Source organism: Pseudorca crassidens, chromosome 6, assembly GCF_039906515.1.
Source record: "Pseudorca crassidens isolate mPseCra1 chromosome 6, mPseCra1.hap1, whole genome shotgun sequence".
NCBI lineage: Eukaryota > Metazoa > Chordata > Mammalia > Artiodactyla > Delphinidae > Pseudorca > Pseudorca crassidens.
In genome coordinates this window covers 81,646,241-81,667,465 of record NC_090301.1, presented here as the reverse complement: position 1 = coordinate 81,667,465, position 21,225 = coordinate 81,646,241, and the positions used below count along the sequence as shown (strand labels likewise).

General features: G+C 33.5%; 1 protein-coding gene across 18 annotated transcripts in view; it reads left to right on the top strand.

Annotated features, from left to right (window-relative positions):
- The window catches only part of MBD5 (methyl-CpG binding domain protein 5), a 403,659-nt gene that overhangs the window by 171,065 nt on the left and 211,369 nt on the right, over positions 1–21,225 (top strand). The gene's annotated exons all lie outside the window — the stretch shown is intronic.

Below are 21,225 nucleotides of genomic sequence, written 5' to 3'. Positions count from 1 at the left end.
ACTACATTATATCCCTAAATACAAAAAATCTAAATAATAAAAATTAAGTACCCATGTTTGAAAATAGGGCTCTTTGCATCTATCTTGGACACACATATCATATAACTACAAATACTAAATAGTTTGGGAAGTTAGAATTATTTTCTACTTATTTTAAAATTATCTGTACCATGTATGAATTTTTTTTGTTTAATTTCTACGTTTTTTTCCCTCACTTATTTTAAACAACTATTCTGAAGTGCTCCAAAATCTTGGGGTGTGATCCCTTTACATCCCTAATAGCTTTATATTTTATGAGAATCATACACCACAAGATCCCATTGAACATTTCGTTACTTTCACAGCAGCTCTTATTGCTCCCGGAAAAATAGCTGGCCAAGGATTATGGACCACAGTGCCATCTTCAAAATTGGAATTAATTACATTACCCTTTAAAGGGGGTTTGCTTGGAAAGAAATTGACTGGATTATAAAGAAAAAAATAATAAATGTATGGAATCTGCTTTCTCTACTTTCATGAAAAATAAAGACTTAAGTAGATGAATATAAAATGAAGTAAAAGTAAACTCAACAATTTGAGTAGAATGCACTAAAGTTGAATTTCTCCAAGCATTTTATACAAACAAAGAAACTGTAGGTATGTTCAGAATTTTTAATTTAGTGTTAATTCAACTCATAGGCCTAAAGTCATCCAGCAAATGAGTCTGCTTTTTAAGCTGTACATAAAGGGATGCTTTCTAGGTAAAGGAGACCATAAATGTTTAAAAAACCCAGTGTAGCTTCTGAGTTTTCTTTCAGTAACTAGAGTCAAAATTAGTTCTTGCTTTTCTGTTGGGGAAAATTTCATCTAATTACATTCAAATTATTCTGCAACTTTTTGGACAGCAAATCCTGATCACAAAAGAAAAGAAAAAGCAGCTGTGTTGCCCTTTCCTCGTAGTTATAAGAATAGCATTATTATGCAGTCACTAGGCTTTATAGAACCATAAGTGATTATCCACTGGCGGCTTTCTGGCAGAGAGACACCTAAACCTTTCTGAACTGCTGATAATGTATGCCTTCTCTTTTTAAGGATCTTCAGAAAAATAGATTTCATTGCTTCCTTCAGTAAACCAATCTAGTATAACAGCTCTCAGGAGTAGGGAGATCTTTCTTAACCCTTTTATTAAGTGACTGTTTTTAAAACTTCTTTTCTCAGAATTACACTCTAATCATGATTTAAATCTTCTCTTAGTTCGATATACATAATTCACCTAACTATTTAAGAAAATAGTTAAAATTGACCATTGCTAAATTAATGGAACTAGTTCCTATAAACAGTGCTTCTCTGTAAGCAACCTGTAGTCAAATTTCTTCTTTCTCTAATATTTCCTTTTTTAACTCATCCACATGTCATATATTATTTTGATCTTCAGTTATTCTTTAACCACAGCAACGTATCTTGTGTCAGATAACTGTAATTTATATTTCTTCCACATTATATTAAGAACCAGCCCTTTGTTCTCTTTGAATTGCATTCTATTTATGACCATGTCATTAATAAGCCACAGATATTTATAATTCTAATCAAAAGTGCTATTTCATTTATTTCCCATATTTTAACATTTATTTGAAAATTATGATTTAAAAAATTTTCAGTAGTTAGAAAAGCAATTAGAGCATAGCGGGTATGACTTACAAGCTTACTATTCAAGAACACAAATTCATAGAACAGATTAAGACTGACTGATTAACCACAACTGTGCCACACCCACCAGCTGTGTGACCTTGAACAAATTGATTCTCTCTGACCCCCAGTTTGTACATCTTTAAATTTGATAATAATAATATAATTGTAAGGATTAAATGGGATGCATAATATAAGTAAAAAGCTTAGCTACCTAGCACTTGTGTAGTACATAATTCAATAAATAGGTGATGCAATTATTCTACTTTTTGCAAAATGAGTAAAAACAGGTTTCCTCATAGTAGCAAGCTGAACTCTTGCAAAAGCAATAATGAATTTGTCCATTATACTCATGCCAAATTTCTTTTATCATGTTTGTTGTACTGCTAGTAAATTTTATGCCCATTGAAGTTTCCCAATCAGCAGTTGAAAGTTGATTTTTAAACATGTAAAAATAGTTTATCCAGAAATAACCATTAAAAAACATAATTCTTAAAAAATGGTTGTTAACCTTTTAGTCTCATGAAAACTATGTATATTCCAAATTTTGCAAGAAATTTTACTTGGGTGTTCATGGACTCACTGCCTATTATAAAATTTAACTTCATATCAACCACTATTATTTGGAGAAATATTCCATGTGCAAGGCAGAATGATTTGAAGAATTTTCTTATTTGGATTAAATATCTTTTATGTACACATTGATCAGATATTTATTTAGTCTGAGAAACTGATTTGACATTTCACTAGAAAAATAAAAGTAAACAGGCAGTTTGGTTCTCTGTTAAAGTTTCCTAGGTTTCTGTAACAGATTACCACAAACTGGATGGTTTAAATTAACAAAAATTTATTCTCCAAAGTTCTTGAGACTAGAATTCTGAAATCAAATTGTCCATAGGGCCATGTTATTTTGAAGGCATTGGGGAGAATCTGCTCTATGCCGTTTTCTTAACGTATTGGCGACATTCCTTGGCATGTGTTGGTTTATAGACTCATCACTCCAATCTCTGCCTCCCTCATCACATGGTTTTCTCCCTGTGTGTCTGTGTCTGTTCTCTTATTATAAGGACACAGTCATGTTGGATTCATCATGACTTCATCTTAACTTGATTACAACTGCTAAGGTCCTGTTTCCAAATAAGGTCACATTCATAGGTGTTGAGGGTTAAGATTTGAACAATGTCTTTTGGGGGAACACAATTCAACAATAACACTGTCTTTTATATATATCTATATATTTTTTTTAACTGAAAATAAAGTTAGGGAAGAAAAATTGATTTTAAAAACAAAGAGTTTTTTCTCCTAAGAAAGAAGTTTTTACAGTTGTGAAAAGATACCTTTTGCTTATAATGATTTGGCAGTATCTTTTCTTCAACATTGTTTCTTGATACTTTTTCCCATCTCCTCTATAGCTCTATTTCTTAAAATTATATAACAATAGCTATCATTTTATTTGTTTACTTGAGGTCAAAGTTCAAATAATAGCATTATTGTTTTATTGTCAAAGGCTTGAGTCCATATTATACATATCAACAAATGAAACACCCTGAAGACTGTAAAGATGGTATAGCGTTTGCATTTATAATTGAACTGGTAGTTGTACTTTGTAAATGAACTGAGTCAGTTTTTCCTTTCCTTTACTTGATTCAAACCAAGGTTACTTTTTATTTCCATGAGTAAGAAATTCGCTTTAAATAAAGTTAAGAAAAATTGATGACCTTTCAAAATGAACATAGCCACTATATATTTTTAACATTAATTCTACGCTTTATTCTAGTCAAGTCTTTCTAACTTATACTTGGTATGTGGTATATAGATCATCAGTACATTTTTATCTTATCTTTTTTTGCATTCATTTCCCATATATTTAGACAATTGTCACAGATTTTTCATGTAATAAAACTTATACAGGGTGTACACTCTTATTTCAGCACTTCAATATAAAGATTTTATGTTTATTTTCTTCTCTTTGAGCTTCCGAAAGGAAGGGAGGTAAAGCATTATAAAATCCTATTGTAGGGTCCTTGTGTTTTTCCATTCTTGCATGAAGCACGTGAAGTTTCCAAAACATACTTTTCTTGTGGGTAAAACCTGCTTCAAATTATTTTTTGCATGCAATAGACACTCAATAAATGTTTTTGAAGTTAATGAAGAAAATTGTAATTAGGCCCTCTGCTGTAGACAGCATCCAGAAGGATTGCTATTGCAAGATAAGTTAATTCTGAAGCCAACTCAGTTATACACCATTCATGTTAAATATTTTCCTTGAGTTTGGTATAAATGATAAACAGAAGTAGGAACTAGAGAATTTACAGTGCTGAAAAGTGGAGTTATGTTCTTTATTTCCCAGAACTTAAGCCTAAAGGATTCCAGGCTTTGGTTTATATTTTTATCTATTTTTCCAAAAGAATGTTTAGACTTTGGGGGAAAAAACAAAATGCATGGTTAAATGAATAGTTGACTGTGTATTTACGGAGTGAGATTTTCTAAACTATGGATCAAATTAGTAGAGTGGTGGTTCTCCACCCTGACTGTGCTTCAGCATAACCTGGAAAGCTTTTTAAAAACACAGATGTTTTGGTCCTGTCTCTACAGGTTAATCTTGATTCTGCCAATTACTAGCTGCATGACTTTGAGCTTTATTTAGTCCACAGAATCAGATTCTCTAAAAGTGGATATGATACAAGAGTAGTAGACTTAACAGACAGAGGAAGGCAAGTATCATATGATATCACTTATATGTGAAATCTAAAAAAATTATACAAAGGGATTTATTTACAAAACAAAAATAGACTCACAGACATAGAAAACAAACCAAAGGGGAAAGAAAGGGGAGGGATAAATTAGGGATTTAGGATTAACATATACACACTACTATATATAAAATAGATAAACAACAAGGACCTATCATATAGCACAGGAAACTATATTCAATACCTTATAATAACCTATAATGGAAAAGAATCTGAAAAAGAATATATATGTGTATATGTGTGTGTGTGTATAACTGAATCACTTTGCTGCACACCTGAAACACTGTAAATCAACTATACTTCAATCAATCAAGCAATCAATAAGAATAGTAGACTTTTGGGGACTTCCCTGGTGGTCCAGTGGTAAAGAATCCACCTTGAAATGCAGGGGACACCGGTTCAATCCCTGGTCGGGGAACTAAGATCCCACTTGTCACGGGGCAGCCAAGCCATGCACTGCAACTACTGAGTTCACGCTTCAACCAGAGAGCCCGCATGCTGCAAACTACAGAGCCCATGCTCCTTGGTGCCTGCAGGCCACACGCCACAACTAGAGAGAGAAAACCCGCCCACCACCACTAAAGAGAAGTCTGCATGCCACAACAAAGAGCCCGCGCGCCGCAAGGAAAAGACCCCACGTGCCGCAACTAAGATCTGATGCAGCCAAACAAAATAGTAGACTTTTGGATGAGAATGTACCTCACAAAATTGGGAATAAAATATTTACTTAGAGATGTGCTGATCTAATTAGGAAAACTTTGAAGCTTTATAATATGAAGAGGATCAGTAACAGTGAAGTAAATACCCTGTACCTCTGGTAAAAAATACCTGATGGAAATGTAAGGAAATTGTACTTTTGCCCTCAAATGTCTATATTCAGAGGCCCAGGGTACATCTGAAACTGGAATGGACTGATTTCTTAGGTGGAGGATTTAACATCAATGGAGTGTTCCCAGTGAGATTGAATAACCATTTGGAGTATGACAGTGGAAGCTATGGTGGTGATTAGGGATAGGCTAAGGGTGGCTTAGGGAATTCTTATAGATTAGAAACCTCTAAGGTCCTTTCCAACTCTAACATACTATATTTGTAAATAACAGTCCTTTCTTTGCACTTATTCTTCTATATATTTAGGACACTTTTATTTGCCAGACACCATACTGGAAGATAAAATTTATGGATATGAAGAAAAATAGAATATACTAGATTTGATAATCACTACAATATAGTATAATGGAGGCAATTAAATGACATAATTGTATTTCATTTGTATATGTGTTAATTCTGTTACCATTTAGGAGCTAACTGAAATGTATGAAATAGGAGTTCCAATGTAATTAAATGTTCAGAAAGAAATTACATTGTGATTATTAGAAAAAGTGTCATTTTTTAAAAAATTGAAGTATTGTTGATTTATAATATTATATTAGCTTCAGATGTATAGCACAGTGATTCAGTATTTTACATTTATACTCCATTGAAAGTTACTACAAGATAATGACTGTGATTCCCTGTGCCATATACTATATCCTTGTTCCTTATCTATTTTATGCATAGTGGTTTGTATCTCTTAATCTCATACCCCTATCTTCCCTCCCCCTTCCCTCTCCCCACTGGTAACCACTAGTTTATTTTCTATATCTGTGAGTCTGTTTCTGTTTTGCTATATACACTCATTTGTTTTAATTGTTAGATTGCACATATGATATCATACAGTATTTGTCTTTCTCTGTCTGACTTATTTCACTAAGCATACTATTCTCTAGGTCCATCCACGTTGCTGCAAATGGCAGAATTTTATTCTTTTTTATGGCTGAGTAATATATTCCATTGTATAGATGACCACGTCTTCTTTATTCATTTGTCTGTTGATGGACATTTGGGTTGCTTCCATATCTTGGCTGCTGTAAATAGAGCTGCTATGAACATTGAGGTGCATGTATCTTTTCGAATTAGTGGAGTTTTTTCCAGATATATACCCAGGAGTAGAATTGCTGGATCATACGGTAGTTCTATTTTTAGTTTTTTAGGGAACCTGCATACTGTTTTCCATAGTGGCTGCAGCAATTTATATTGCCACCAACAGTGTACAAGGGTTCCATTTTCTCCACATGCTTGCCAATAGTTGTTATTTGTAGATTTTTGATGGTAGCCATTCTGACAGTTGTGAGGTGATATCTCTTTGTTTAGATTTGCATTTCTCTAATAATTAGCCATATTAAACATCTTTTCATGTGCCTGTTAACCATCTGAATGTCTTCTTTAGACAAATGTCTATTCTGGTCTTCATCCCATTTTTTGATTGGGTGGCTTTTTTGATACTGAGTTCTATGAGCTGTTTATATATTTTAGATATTAACCCCTTGTCAGTCATATGATTTGCAAGTATTTTCTCCCATTCTGTAGGTTATCTTTTCATTTCATCAGTGGTTTCCTTTGTTGTACAAAAGCTTTTAAATTTAATAAGGTCCCATTTGTTTATTTTTGCTTTTATTTCTTTTGCCTTAGGAAACAGATCCAAAAAAATATTGTTACGATTTATGTCAGTGTATCCTGCCTATGTTCTTCTAGGAGTTTTATGGCTTCAGGTCTTACATTTAGGTCTTTAATCCAACTTGAGTTTCTTTTTGTATATGGTATAAAGAATTGTTCTAATCTCATTCTTTTACATGTAACTGTCCGTTTTTCCCAGCACCACTTATTGAAGAGACTGTCTTTTCTCCATTGCATATTCTTGCCTCTTTTGTCATAGATTAATTGACCATAGGTCTGTGAGTTTATTTCTGGAGTCTCAATTCTGTTCCATTGATCTATGTCTGTTTTTGTGTCATTATCATGCTGTTTTGATTACTGTAGCTTAAGTATAGTTGAAGCCTGAGAGGATGATAACTCCAGCTTTGTTCTCCTTTCTCAAGATTGCTTTGGCAATTTGGAGTCTTTTATGTTTCCATATGAATTTTAGGATTATTTGATCTGGTTCTGTGAAAAATGTCATGGGTATTTTGATAGGGATTGAATTAAATCTGTACATTGCTTTGGGTAGTTATGGACATTTTAACAATATTAATTCCTACAATCCAAGAGTATGGGATATCTTTCCATTGCTTTGTATCATCTTCAGTTTCCTTCATCAGTGTTTCATAGTTTTCAGAGTATAGGTCTTTCACTTCCTTGGTTAAGTTTATTCCAAGGTGTTCTTTTTGATGAAATTTTAAACAGGAATATTTTTTTACTTTCTCTTTCTGATGGTCCATTATTAGTGTATAGAAAGCAACAGATTTCTGTTTGTTAATCTTGAATCCTGAAACTTCGCTGAATTCATTTACTAGTTCTAGTAGTTTTTTAGTGGAGACTTTAGGGGTTTTTATATATAGATAGTGTCATGACATCTGCAAATAGTGATGGTTTTACTTCTTCCCTTCCAATTTGGATGCCTTTTTTTTTTTTTTTTCTCATCTGCCTCCTGTGGCTAGGACTTCCAGTACTATGTTAAATAAAAGTGGTGAGAGTGGGTATCCTTTTGTTGTCCGTGAATTTAGAGGAAAGGCTTTCTGGTTTTCATCACTGAGCATGATGTTAGCTGTGGGTGTGTCATAAATGGCCTTTATTATGTGGAGATATGTTCCCTCTGTACCCACTTTGATATGAGTTTTTATCATGAATGGATGTTGAATTTCGTCAAATGCTTTTTCTGTGTCCATTGAGATGATCACATGATTTTTAACCTTTTATTAATGTGGTGTATCACATTGACTGATTTGTGAATACTGAACAATCCTTATATCCCTAGAATAAATCCCACTTGATCATGCTGTGTGATCCTTTTTATGTATTGTTGGATTCAGTTTGCTAATATTTTGGTGGAGATTTTTACATCTATATTCATCAAAGATATTGGCCTGTAATATTCTTTTTTTTGTAGTGTCTTTGTCTGGTTTTGGTATCAGGGTAATGGTGGCCTTGTAGAATGAATTTGGGAGTAGTCCATCTTCTTCAATCTTTTGGGGTAGTTTGAGAAGGGTAGTTATTAACTCTTCTTTATATGTTTGGTAGAATTCCATTTGAAGCCATCCAGTCCTGGACTTTTGTTTGCTGGGAGTTTTTTTAATTAAAAATTCAGTTTCACTACTACTGATCAGTCTGTTCAAATTGTCTGTTCTTCATTCAGTCTTGGCAGATTGTATGTTTCTAGAAATTTTTCAATTTCTTCTATGTTGTCCAATTTATTGGAGAAAAAGTGTCACCTTGATCCAGCATCTTTGAGGAGAAACTTCTTAAAACTCTCTACAATATGCAATATACTGTATCTCAAATTACTCTACTAATGGGTCAGACTCACATCATTACATTAATTACTGTCATTGCTCCTTGTCTGCATGCTTCTCTATTGAGCATGCAACTGGTCAAGTTGCTTTTCATGCAACTGATCAAGTTGCTTTTCATGCAGCTATTGCTTGTTAATAGCTAGAATCTTGGGCAGAGAGACCAGTTTCCTGGGAAAAAAAACTGCTGAGGTTAGAGAAGACACATCCATAAGAGAGAAGTCTGAGTGTGATGGGCCTTGAAAGGCGAGACTTGATTGATTTTAGAATCCCAGAGGGAATGAAGAGAAAGGGAGTTCTAGACAAAACTCTCTAGTTCTGACTTTAAAGAACCAAAATGAAAACGGCAATAATCATTTTCTTTTTTCTGCTGTATATTTCAAAAATAATACAAGGATAAAAAAAGTTCGTAAGTAAAATTGTGCTACCTTTATTTAGTAAACTTCCCTTAGTCTAGAGTTGTACTGCTTTCTGTTTTACCGGATTTTACTAAGTCACTCCCTTTTTTTGAAATGTTTCTAATGCCATAATAGAATACAGCATGTAATGTTGTCAGTGAGTGAGGAGACGGACTACAGAAATGAATATATTGGTTCAAACAGTCAGCATATTACTGGTGGGGTTCTACAGAAGTAATGTGTTTCTATCAGGTTTTGCTTTTGAATTATAAAAACAATACATACTCATGGTTTTTAAAATAAGAAACAAATAATATGGAAAAGTGTAAAATAAAAAGTAAAATTTGAAGCCATCCTGTTTCTACTTCCCACAAGTAACTTCTATTAACTTTTTTAATGTATCATTTCAGAATTCTATCATATACAAGTACATGTATGCACATACATGTGCCGCACACATATGCATACACATTTATGCACTGCATATACTTTTATATGCCTTTTTTTGTACATAAACACAGCATATCTATTGTTGTTTGCTAGTGGCCTTTCTGCTATTTGTCTCTGTATTATTGATTTCTAAGAGCTCTTTGTATACAAATAAAATATGCCTTTTTCATGCATTTCAAATGTTTAATTTGAACATTAATTCGTTGTTTAATTTTGTCCTTCAACTTGATTTATGGTAGTCTCTTTTCCTCACACTGAAATTTTTAATTTTAGTTTAGTCAAATTATCATTATTTTCTACTATGGCTTCTGGAATTTATGTCCAAGATTATAAGATATATAACACCGTTTTTTCTTCCCTACCCATATGGCTTAATTTTTGTTAAGATAACTTTGTTTTACAGCAGTTTTAATTTCACAACAAAACTATGAGGAAAGTGCATAGATTTCCCATAGACTCCTGCCCCCAAATATGCATAACCTCCCATTATCAATATGCCCAACACAGCAGTACATTTGTTACAATTGATACACCTACATTGACACATCATTGTTACCTGGAGTCTATACTTTACATTAGGGTTCACTATTGATATTGTATATTCTATAGATTTGGACAAATGTATAATGGCATGTATTCACCATCATAGTATCATACGTAATATTTCACTGCCTTAAAAATCTTCTATGTTCTGCCTATTCATCTACCACCACCCCCAATTATTTTATAAAATTTTTTGTGTTTAAGTGTTTAAGTCACCTAGAATTTTGTTCATGTCCCAGTGGCTTTTACTGAAATAACCTTTTCTTAAAATGTCACCTTTATCATATATTAAAATCGTATATATATTGTAGTGTATTTCAGGATTCTCATTATACATTTTTCCATTTGTCTATTTCTTCTCTAGTACTAAACTCTTTAATTACTGCACTTTTACAATGTTTTTAACATCTGGGAGGACTGGTCCTTTCTTTACTCCTCCTTTTTTTCAAAATATGCCTAGATAATGACATGTTTTAGCCATATAAACTTTAGTGTCATCTTTCAGGTTCTCAAAATAAAAAAAAATTCTATTGGTATTTTAATAAGAATCTTAGTAAAATAATATATTAATTTAGGAGAATCAGCAGTCTTAGAATATTGATATATCTATTCTGAAAACAAATTATATGTCTTGCAGGTATCTGGATTTATTTTGAGTTATTTATTTTTCTAGTGTTTTTCATATTAAGTGGGTTTATTTCTAGTTTTTATTTTTTTAACTTGGCTTGTAAGGAGAGTCCTAGATTTCCATATACTAATTATATAACTAGTTACCTTTCTAAATTCTTTTTTGTCTTAGTTTTTCCATTGATTTTCTTGGGGTTTTCAAGTATACGTGCATGTCATCACGAAAACTAGGATATAATTGCCTCCTCTTTTTATTTTCTTGGGTTTATTGAGATATAATTGACAGAAAACATTGTGTAAGTTAAAGGTGTACAATGTAATGATTTGATATGTATATATACTGCAAATAATTACCACAATGTTAGTTAACACATCCATCTCCTCAAATAGCTACTGTGTGTGTGTATGGTGAGAGCTTTTAAGATCTTTTCTCTTAGTAACTTTCAGGTATACAATACAGTATTGTTAACTATAGTCACCATGCTGTACATTAGATCCCCAGAACTTATTCATCTTATAACCAGAAGTTTGTACCCATTTCCCCAACCTCATCCTCCCCACACCTCTAGCAACCACCAGTCTACTCTCTGTTTCTGAGTTCAGTTGTTTGTTTGTTTTTTAAGATTCCATGTGTAAGTGAAATCATTCTATGATGCCCTCAGGGTTAATCCATGATGTCTGATGTCAAAAATGGCAGAATTTCCTTCTTCTTTACAGATGAGTACTATTCCATTTATTTTTATCAATATATACATCATCATATTTTCTTTATCCATTCATTCACTGGCGGACACAGGTTGTTTACATGTCTTGGCTATTGTAAATGATGCTTCAATGAACATGGAGATGTAGATACCTCTTTGAGATACTGATTTCATTTTCTCCAGCTATGTACCCAGAAGTGAGGAACCTCTATACTGTTTTCTATAGTGGCTATACCAATCTACATTTCCACCAACAATCCACAACAGTTCCCTCTTCTTCACATCTTTGCCAGCACTTGTTATCTCTTGGTCTTTTTGATAATAGCCATTCTACCAGGTATAGAGTGGTATCTCACTGTGGTTTTTATCTGTATTTCCCCAATGATTAATGATGTTGAGCACCTTTTTATGGAACTGTTAGCCATTTGTATATCTTCTTCGGAAAAAATGTCTGTTCAATTCTTTTACCCAGTTTTTAAACATCAGGTTTAGTTTTTTGCTATTGAGTAGTATGAGTTTCTTATATGTTTTGGATATTAACCCCTTAATCAAAAAATCGTGGCCAATACCAATGTCAAGGAGTTTTTTCACTATGTTTTCTTCTAAGAGTTTTATGGTTTCAGGTCTTACATTTAAGTGTTTAATCCAGTTAAGGTTAATTATTGTGAGTGGTGTAAGATAGAGGTCCATTTTCATTCTTTAGCATGTGGATATTCAGTGTTCTCAACACTGTTGAAGACACTGTCTTTTCCCTACTGAATTTTCTTGCTTCCCTTGTCAGCTTGGTCCCTTGCTGACCGTATGTGTGGGTTTATTTCTGGGATCTCGATTCTGTTCCATTGGTCTCTGTGTCTGTTTCATGCCAGTACCATACTATATTGATTACTATAGTTTTTTAATATAGTTTGAAATCAGGAAGCGTGATGCCTCCATCTTTGTTCTTCTTTGTCAAGATTGCTTTGGTTGTTTGGGACCTTTTATATTCTATACAAATTTTTGCATTTTTTTTCTCTGTAAAAAATGCCATTGAAATTTTGATAGGAATTGCATTGAATCTAAAGATGACTTTCGGTAGTATGGACATTTTATTTAATATTAATTCTTTCAATCCATTAACATGAGATATCTTCCCACTTATTTGTGTCTTCTTCAGTTTCTTTCATCAGTGTCTTCTGGTTTTCAATGTACATCTTTCAGCCCCTTGGTTAAATTTATTCCTAAGTATTTTATTTGATACTATTGTGAATGGGATTGTTTTCTTTATTTCTTTTTCAGATTATTCATTGTTAGCATATAGAAATGCAACTGATTTTTGCATATTGATTTTTCTCCTGCAACTTTACTGAATTCACTTATTAGTTTTAACAGTTTTTTGGTGGAGTCAAGGTTTTCCTATATGTAAGATCATATCCTGTGCAAACAGGGAAAGTTTTACCCCTTCTTTTTCATGTGGATGGCTTTTATTCCTTTTTCTTGCCTGATTGCTCTGGTTAGGAATTCGAGTACTGTGTTGAATAAAAGTGGTGAGAGTGGGCATCCTTGTTTTGTTCCTGATCTTAGAGGAAAGGTTTCAAACTTTCACCATAGGTATGATGTTAGCTGTAGGCTTGTCATATATGGCCTTTATTATGTTGAGGTTTTTGTTGAGAGTTTTTAATCATGAAAGGATGTTGGATTTTGTCAAATGCCTTTTTGGGCATCTGTTGAGATCATTTGATTTTGATCTTCATTCTATTAATGTGATGTATCACACTTATTGGTTTGCATATACTGAATCATCGTTGCATCCCATGAATGAATCCCACTTGAACGTGGTGTATGATCCTTTTAGTGTGCTGTTGAATTCACTTTGCTAATATTTTGTTGAGAATTTCTACATGTATTTTCATTAGGGATATTGGCCTGTATTTTTCTTTTCTTGTGGTATCCTTATCTGGCTTTGGTATTAGGGTAGGCTGGCCTTGTAAAATGAGTTTAGGAGTGTTCTCTCCTCTTGAGCTTTTTGGAAGAGTTTGTGAAGGACTGGTATTAATTCTTCTGTAAATGTTTGGTAGAATTCACCAGTGAAACATCTAAACCTACCTAGCCTTTTGTTTGTTGGGAGGTTTTTGATTGCTGACTTTGTCTCCTTATTCATTATTGGTCTGTTCATGTTTTCTATTTCTTCATGATTCAATTGTGGTAGGTTGCATATTTCTAGAAGTGTAACCATTTTTTTAGGTTGTCCAGCTTATTGGCGTGTTATTGTTCATAGTAGTCTCTTATTATCCTTTATATTTCTGTGGTGTCTGTTGTAATGTCTCCCCCTTCATTTATAATTTTATTTATTAGAATCCTCTCTCTTTTTTACTTAGTGTACCAAAAGTTTTGTCCATTTTGTTTATCTTTTTAAAGAACCAACTCTTAAGTTTTGTTAATCTTTTCTATTCTTTTCCTATTCTCTATTTCATTTATTTCTGCTCTGATCTTTATTTTCTTCCTAATGCTAACTTTGGGCTTAGTTTGTTCTTTTTCAAGTTCCTTGAGGTATAATGTTCAGTTGTTTATTAGAGATCTTTCTATTATGTATGCATTTATATCTATAAACCTTCCTGCTAGAACTGCTTTTGCTGTATCACACTAGTTTTGGTGTGTTGTGTTTCCATTTTCATTTGTTTCAATGTTTTTTATTCCCCTTCTGAGTTCTTCATTGATCCATTGGTTATTTAGGAGTGTACGCTTTAATTTCAATGTATTTGTGTATTTTCCAGCTTTCCTCCTGTTATGATTTCTAATTTCATACCATTATGGTTGGAATACATCCTTGATATAATTTCTCTCTTCTTGAATTTGTTGACATTTGTTTTGTGGCCTAATATATGATCTATTCTAGAAAATTTTCCATATATACTTGAAAAGAATGTATGTTCCACTGCTGTTAGATGGAATGTTCTGTACATGTCTCTTAGGTCCATTTGGTCTGTAGTGTTGTTCAAATCCACTATTTCCTTATTTGGTCTCTGTATGGATTGATCTATCCATTGTTGAGAGTGGTACCTTTTCATTCCTAATATTTATCTTTTATTCTTTTTCTCCTTTCTAATTAGCTAGTATATTCAGAACAATATTAATATAATTGCTTTTAATAGAATTACTGTCTCTTTTTTCCTATGACTACTTTAAGATTTACTCTTTATCTTTGATCTTCAGCAATCTGACATGATGTCCCTAGAGTATGTTTCTTTGTATATTTCCTTCTTGAGTTTTGCTGAGCTTTTTGGATCTGTAGGTTGATTTTTTTCACCAAACATGGGGAATTTTGAAATCTTTTTACTTATTCACATATTTTTTCCTGCCCCATTTTCTCTCTCTTCTCCTTGAGGGGCTCCAAATACATGTACACTAGATTACTTGATGTTGTTCAATGGATAGGTACGTGGGTCACTGAGATTGTGGATTTTTTTCCTAATATTTTTCTATCTATCCTTGAGAAATTTCTATTCATCTGGCTTCCAGTTCTCCAGCTGGTTTATCTGTGATATCCAATATGCTATTAAGCCTGAACAGTGAATTTTTCATTTTGATGCTGAGCTTTTTATTGCTACAATTTCAATTTGATTCTTTTAAAAAAATGTATTCTGGTAAAATATACGTAACAAAATGTATTATTTTAATCATTTTTAAGTATGCTCAATTCTTTCTTATTGTTTCTGTTTCCCTGATAAGATGTCTATTTGTGCATTCATTGTGATGATATTTTCCTTTATGTTCTTGATAATGTTTATAATAGCTTCCTTAAAATACTTGTGTGAGTCTTCTCAGAGTCTTTTCTATGGGAAGCTTTTTCTATGGACTTTGGGTCACATTTTACTGTTTGTTCATGTTTATTGTATACTGGATAGATATACACATTAGAGATTCTGGATTCTGTCATCTTCCTCTGAAGAGTATTGACTTTCACTAGCTGCTGTCTTTATCTAGTAAAGGCTTGGTTTTATGTTTTGTTAGAGTAGGTCTCTTTGGGCTTTGCCCTTAATCCTAGGGTGACTCTTTTAGTACAGGGATATAATCTTTACTCCTAAAATGTTGCCCTTGAGGGATTTCTGTGGAAACCCTGAGTTGTTCACCAAGCTGCTTTAATTTGGTGGGATTCAAACTCCAAACTCTGTCTCACACAGTGAGCAGCAATAGAAATCTCTGTTTCAGCCTTCCATCTGTTACTTTCTGCTGGGTTCTTTAGAGTCTTCCCCAAAAATGTACAGTTCAGGGATCAACCCTGGTGGGAGTATACATGCAAATTTTTTTTTTTTTTTTTCCAGTATGCGGGCCTCTTACTGTTGTGGCCTCTCCCATTGCGGAGCACAGGCTCCGGACGCACAGGCCCAGCGGCCATGGCTCACGGGCCCAGCCGCTCCGCGGCATGTGGGATCTTCCCAGACCGGGGCACGAACCCGTGTCCCCTGCATCGGCAGGTGGACTCTCAACCGCTGCGCCACCAGGGAAGCCCTACATGCAAATTTTTAAACTCCTTCTCTGTTTTCCTTTTTTCTGAAATCCATCTCTCCGAACACTCAATTGTCAACCATTCTCTCAACTTTGAACTCTGGCCTCTGATACCTCAATCAATAAAAGTGTGGCCTTCTGCATTAATTCTAGCTGCTCCGCCATCTTTTTACCTCAAGGGAAACCCATATAAATGTAGATCTTGCCCAGTGATGTTCTCCTCTTTCAAGCATAAAATTCTCTCTTTCTGTTTCTGCCTGCTTTTGGTCACTCTCCATTGTGTCTTCAGATAGTTCTTTTAAATTTGTTTGTTTTAGTATTTTTCCACAGTTTATAATTGTTATCAGTGGGATAACAAGTCTGATTCAAATTACTCCTCAATTACCTAATTGGAATTCCAAAGGATTTTTATTTTCATATTTATCTATCTACTTCATTATTTCACATTCATGTTTATTATTTTACTTCATGATCAGTTTAGTCACTTAGACCTAGATTTGACTCCTGGCTCTGACATTTATTATGTCGTTACTTCAAGTTTCTGATCTTTAGTGAGTTTATATGGCCCTTATGTGTAAAATGGAAATGAGCCTATGTACCTTAAAAGGTTGATTACTTTTGAATATTAAATGTGAAGACATATGTAAAACATGGGCACAGGGCCTAGAACCTCATTGACACTCATAAATGCTGCTACTCTTCTTAACATAATTCTATAAGATTGGAAGGTCAGATATTACTATATGGGATGACTTACCTAAGATCTTACTGCTAGATAATAGGAATACAAATCAATTAAATCAATTCTGCAAGATAAGTTTATGCTTCCCAGAGGTTCCTGTGTCAGTATTATCCCTATACAAAGGAGAAACTGCCAGATTATGATTCGAAGGAGGAATAGCAAAATGAGGATTACTAACAGTAAGGCTGCATGGTCAACATTCTGTGCAATGTCCTTTTCTCTTCTTTGAGCATTTAAGAGCCAGCCAACTGACTAGTGGCCAGAAGATACTACTGTAGCATTTTTTTTTTTCGTAACAGAGAAGAAAGAGGCTAACTTTCCAATTTTAGAACCAGCCAGAATATTCAATGAGAATACTTAAGCCCAGTAAAATAAGTGGTCCTCATATATATGGTCAGTAAATAGTATATACCACTATGCAATGAACTCTTCTCTCCTCCTGGTTTACTTGTGACTCACAAATGATTAATTTGTACCCTGGGCAAACGTGGAACTTCAGAAATTGGTTATAGAATGAGCTTTTCTATGAATAGTTAACATCAATATTTGTTCTGTATACTGGAATCATGTTATAGATGTGCGTATGTATTGTTTGGGGTTATATCTAGGCAATGCATAGGATTTTGTGTGTGCTTTGTTAAAGTATTTTGCTATAGTGGAGCAATTTAATGCTATAGATAAAAGGGGAAACTGGTTGATGTTGCATCAACTCTCTCTCTGGTAAGCATTATTACAGCTACTATTCACATTTATGCCCGTTCAAATAGAAACTCATCAGGCATGTAAACTTAGGGCTAGATTCTGATCTCTAATGCATAGCATGAATTGCCACATATTTTTTTCTACCAAAAAAAAAAATCCTTAGTAGCATCTGAGATTAAAATCTGTCCTTTCAAATTGATTTTATTTTTATCTAGACTAAAAAGCAAAATGCAGTGTCAGAAGAGGAAATAAAATAATTCCTGTCAAGCTGTGGGTTCTTTTTTTATATATGATTCTTGTGAAATCAAGTGTTCATATATTTCTATAATCATAATAGCTCTGAGAAAAAATAGAAAAATTATTATTTATTCCTTTTAAAATAGAATCTTTTTATCCTTTTGAAATCATATGCACAAAATTAGATTGTAGGGAAAGGCCATATTATAAAAAGAACATTACCTAAGATTATAATACATGAAAAGCAAGCAAAGCCTGTTTACATAGAACATGAGATTTATAAGAATAGATTTTATATTTATTTCTATGAAAATTTAACAATTTTATTAAAACTCACCAATAAAATATTTAAAAAATAAAACTGTCTCATTTGGGGCATTTATATTTTTTTTAAGTATAGGATAATTGCATGGAAGATTTGAAGATAAAATCTTCATTTACATTTTTTCTCAGCCCAGGAAATTTAGTTCAAACTATGTTTATTGAGAACTTTTTATAACATCACACTGTGCCTAGGCATTTTTAGGGAACACAAGAAAATGAATCTGGTGCCACCCTGCCTCAAAGAAGTATGTAGCTAGTAGGACAAACAAAAGCCCACATGTTACACCTGGATATGAAAAGAGTGGGGAAACCTTCGGAGTATAGTTTTCAACAGTAAGGTCTCAGAGAGTAATGTTGTTGTATGCCACTTATTTCAGAATTACAAGTGATCTTAAGATTGCCCAGCATAGTGCCTGGAGCATAATAGGTGTTCAGTAAATGTTGAAAGAGTAGATGAACATTGTCTCATGCTTGCGGTTGGGTAGCAGGCTCGATGTATTGTGAGTCTGTGTGTGTGTGTGTATGTCGACTGTCTCTGTGATTAAACTGTTTACTTTAGAATTAGAGTAACTTTATATGGATTTTACCATCTTTGTGACCTTGGACACCTCCATTTTAAACTGTTTTCTTCATCTGTCAAATGTGGTGATAATATCTGTCTCATAAATTTGTTGTAAAGAGTGAATGAGCTAATGTATGTCAGGCCTATTTATAGTGGCTATAATAGTTTAAGTTAGAAAAAATTGCTACAGTTACTCTTACTGTTCTCATTATTTTTACAAATAAAGGATGGGTGAAAGTACCTCATTATGAAACAGAAGTAGTTAAACCATAACATTGACATTGCATTGTATAAGTAGCAGAATTTTAACTCCAAATTGATAGCACTTCGTTTTATCTATATTATTTGATTTTTAATTAAGGAAAAATATGTCATGAGTTATAAATAAAATAAGTTTATTATATGATTTTGTACTTAGTAATTTTGTCTTTGCAGAGTGAAAACTCAATCACTTAGGAATGATTATTTACTCTTTCATCCATTCCACAAATGTCAGCTGAGCATCTAGTGTTCACCAGGCATTAATAAGGAAGGCACTGTTGATAGAGCAGTGAACAAGACTAACTCCCTGCTTTCAAGAAGTTTACATTTAGTTGGAATTCTAGTTCATTGTTCACAGACCTGGATTTACAAGTCCAGCCCTTCAGAGGTGGTGGTTCACAGGTGGTGAGCAGTGTCCTAGGCATAGATGGCATATGAATGAGGGTTTCTTTTTTTGACTCCATGAATTATAACAAGGCCAGACACCATCAGGCTTGAAAAGTTACATTATAGCCCACATTCCTGAAAGTTATATTTAATTGTTCTCCTCTGTCATTTTAAGGGAAAGATCAATTTTTGAGCATACTTTAAGAAATTATGAGGGCTTAGGTACAAATGAATAACAAAGTTAGGTCAGGAAGTACATGATCCCAGTTGACTCTAACTCTACTATTAGAGTTCTATTAATTCTGTTATCTAGGCTACATTAAGTAAAACTAATTAAATTTCTCTCTCTGTCTTTTGAATATTAGAAAACTTTGGGCCTTGGACTGGTACCTAGATTCATAGCTATTTTCTGTTTAGAACTTTTCTTCTATTTTCCCCACCATTAATCACCTTATTGCTAACTATGGTGAAAGAACTTATTTATGATTAATGATTTCATCATTATGTATGATGAAAACAGTGTACTAACCCTCAGAAAAGGCTATATGTCCTTGCCTTCTCTGCTTTTCTGTTTATTGTTTGAACGGGACAGAACTATTTTTGAGACAGACTGAGCAAACTAAGCATTTGTAATTTTGTTTCAAGTTTAATTTCTTACCAGTAGGAGGATTTGGGCAAAGAGCCTTGTCCTTTTTGCTCAGCTGTAAAGTGCAGATGATAAAGCTTGCCAGATAGTTATGTGATTCAGATTTCAAAATACGAATGAGGCTTTAGAAAGTATGCATAGACTTTGATATAGCTAGCTATTGTTTTTATTGGCAAGAAATAATGAATAATTATAGCAGCAACTATTAATTAAGCATTTTCTAGGCGCCATATGCTTCATATAGATTGTTGGTAGTCCTCACAGTAACTCTGCATTATAGGAATAATTATTGCCTAATTATATATAAAAAAATATGGTCTTCAAAAACATTAACTGGCTTTCCCGCAGGTATTTGAAATACTCAATTGCACAGCCAGAATTCAAATGCATGTTTGTGCCGATCTGAATCCAACGCTTGTTGCACCATATTGCCTCTCTATTGGATGCTAAAACGCCGAAGTGGAGTGAGAAAGCTTATGCCTTCAATTCCCTGTTATGGCCTTACTCTTTTTACTTCTTTTTCAAAAAATTTACTCGTTATAGGCACATGTTAAATCAAATAGTATTGAGTGCCCCCTCAATAGGAATCCACCTGAAGATAACTGCTTTTAGTTTTTAATTGCTTCAAATTTTCTCAAGTATTTAGCCACCTAATTGTAAATAATGCTATGTCTAGGTTTACCAATATTAGACATTATTTATAGATAGAAATTATAGATAATTTATCATAGGTGATGACTTAGCTCACTTATACCACCTAGTAGCTCTATGTCTCCCTATCTTACCAATATAGTTTTAAAAATTAATGTTTACCTTATTGATGTTATATAAATATTGTTCACTGCAAAACCAAGTAATATATTATAATTATATTTCCTTTCTTGTACAACGATTTTTATTGCCTAGAGTTTTTCTCTCATTCTCTGTTACAAGCTTTTTACGATCAGAAAGAAACTTTCTTTTCACCTGTTCCTTTTCCTATCTCTATCACTATTCTTTGAAACCATGATTGATATAAATGTTAACTTTTATCCAGTTAGTTTCTTTATTAAACTTGCAGCAGGTTTTCTTGTAGACTCTGCAACCCATCCCTGCCAGAAATTCATTTTAATTCTCAAAGAGCCAATGCATTTGATTCCAGAAGTTTGCCAAAATCCACATTTAAAACATCTTTTGATAGACAAAATTTAAGCAGAGATCTTTGCTCTTTTTCTCACAATAAATAGATTCTATGGTAGGAGCAGTATTTTATTTTAATCAGTAAGTACTTTAAGTAAATTAGCATGGGTTTTCATCACAGCTTAAAAATATGTGTATTGGGGCTTCCCTGGTGGTGCAGTGGTTGACAGCCCACCTGCTGATGTAGGGGACACGGGTTCGTGCCCTGGTCCGGGAAGATCCCACATGCCGCGGAGCGGCC